A 1356-nucleotide genomic window follows, 5' to 3' on the forward strand; every position below is an offset into this window, starting at 1 on the left:
TGACCCCGAGTGAGGAAAGTAGTGATCTACTCATTGCAAAGATGGGTAGATTGTTGAAATATACAATTGCAACATTTGCCTTCACGAACCAATGAACATTTTATTTTGTTTTTCATCTGTAGAAATCTTAAAATCTTCATCTTTAACAGACTCAATGACAGATCCCCATTGTGTCTCTGGCATCAAATTCCAAAGTGTAAACCCCCTCTGAATTCTTCCACCACAGTCTGCTGTTTGGGATTTTTTTCTGTTGTGGGAAATGCACTTCCCCGTGTGTCAACTGTTGCTCCCAGCATGCGCTCTGGCACTGCACTCATTTTCCTTCTGACACTTGCTCACTCTGTTGCTGTGATCAAACAGTGACTTGGTGTCGCACGCCACAGGAAAATGATACAGATCAAGGTTTTTGCATTGTTGAATTCAATTGTCAGTTTAGCCAAATTTAGGATTTTGAAATTGTCTGTCCTGTACACAAGTGCGTGTCAAAAATATCTGAGCAGAAGAAAGGTGTTCCGAATAATGACATTGAGCACTATGCACTCTCGTCCAGTCTGGAAAACAATTCCTCACAGGCAATTTAATAGACAATAGGCACAGGAGTAGGCCATTCTGCCCTTCGAGCCAGCACTACCATTCATTATGATTATGGCTGATCATCCTCATTCAGTATCCTGTTCTTGCCTTATCCCCATAACCCTGGAGTCCACTATCCTTATGAGCTCTATCCAACTCTTTTTTGAAAGAACACCTCCTGCTTTCTCTGGTTCTTCATTCCGTTGACTTCAAATCTTCACAGAATTCAACAGACCTTGTTACATAGTCTTTTCTTCATTTTTGTTCAGACCACTGTGAGCAGAGTGTCACAGTGGGAATGCGCTTGCCCCACAACCCAGAGGTCAGACCATAGTCTTAGAACCATACTGTACTATTTATCATTTCACCAACACCAGGGAGAAATATCTGCTCTTCTGCATAATTTACGCAATTCACTTATTAATAAGGTCATAGGCTTCTGGACACATGTGCCGAGGTGGCCGAGAGGTTAAGGCGATGGACTGCTAATCCATTGTGCTCTGCACGCGTGGATTCGAATCCCACTCTCGTCGCTGTTTTTAATGTTGCTATATTTGTACGCTCACAGCTGTTTTATTGAAATTGGAACTCCAATGTCAGTTTGTATGCATCGACGCTACTATAAAATCTCAAAGAATACTTTGAGCCAGTTGCCTAAACTGCATTGAAATGTAGATCGCATTGGGATAATGAAAAGGAATGCGATTTTATTTTTCAAGTCAAGCTGCTGTGACCATTTATTGTATGAAAGAGATCCAGGAAAACCAAATAATGAGAGATGCG

The 1356-nt window shown here is 41.4% G+C and overlaps 1 non-coding gene across 1 annotated transcript; it reads left to right on the plus strand.

Annotated features, from left to right (window-relative positions):
• Positions 1–1024: 1024 nt before the first annotated feature.
• Positions 1025–1108, plus strand: trnas-gcu. Its single transcript has one exon. It is a non-coding gene; the product is annotated as a tRNA-Ser (tRNA).
• The last annotated feature ends 248 nt before the right edge of the window (positions 1109–1356 follow it).

This window comes from Chiloscyllium plagiosum, unplaced genomic scaffold (assembly GCF_004010195.1).
Source record: "Chiloscyllium plagiosum isolate BGI_BamShark_2017 unplaced genomic scaffold, ASM401019v2 scaf_73, whole genome shotgun sequence".
Lineage (NCBI taxonomy): Eukaryota > Metazoa > Chordata > Chondrichthyes > Orectolobiformes > Hemiscylliidae > Chiloscyllium > Chiloscyllium plagiosum.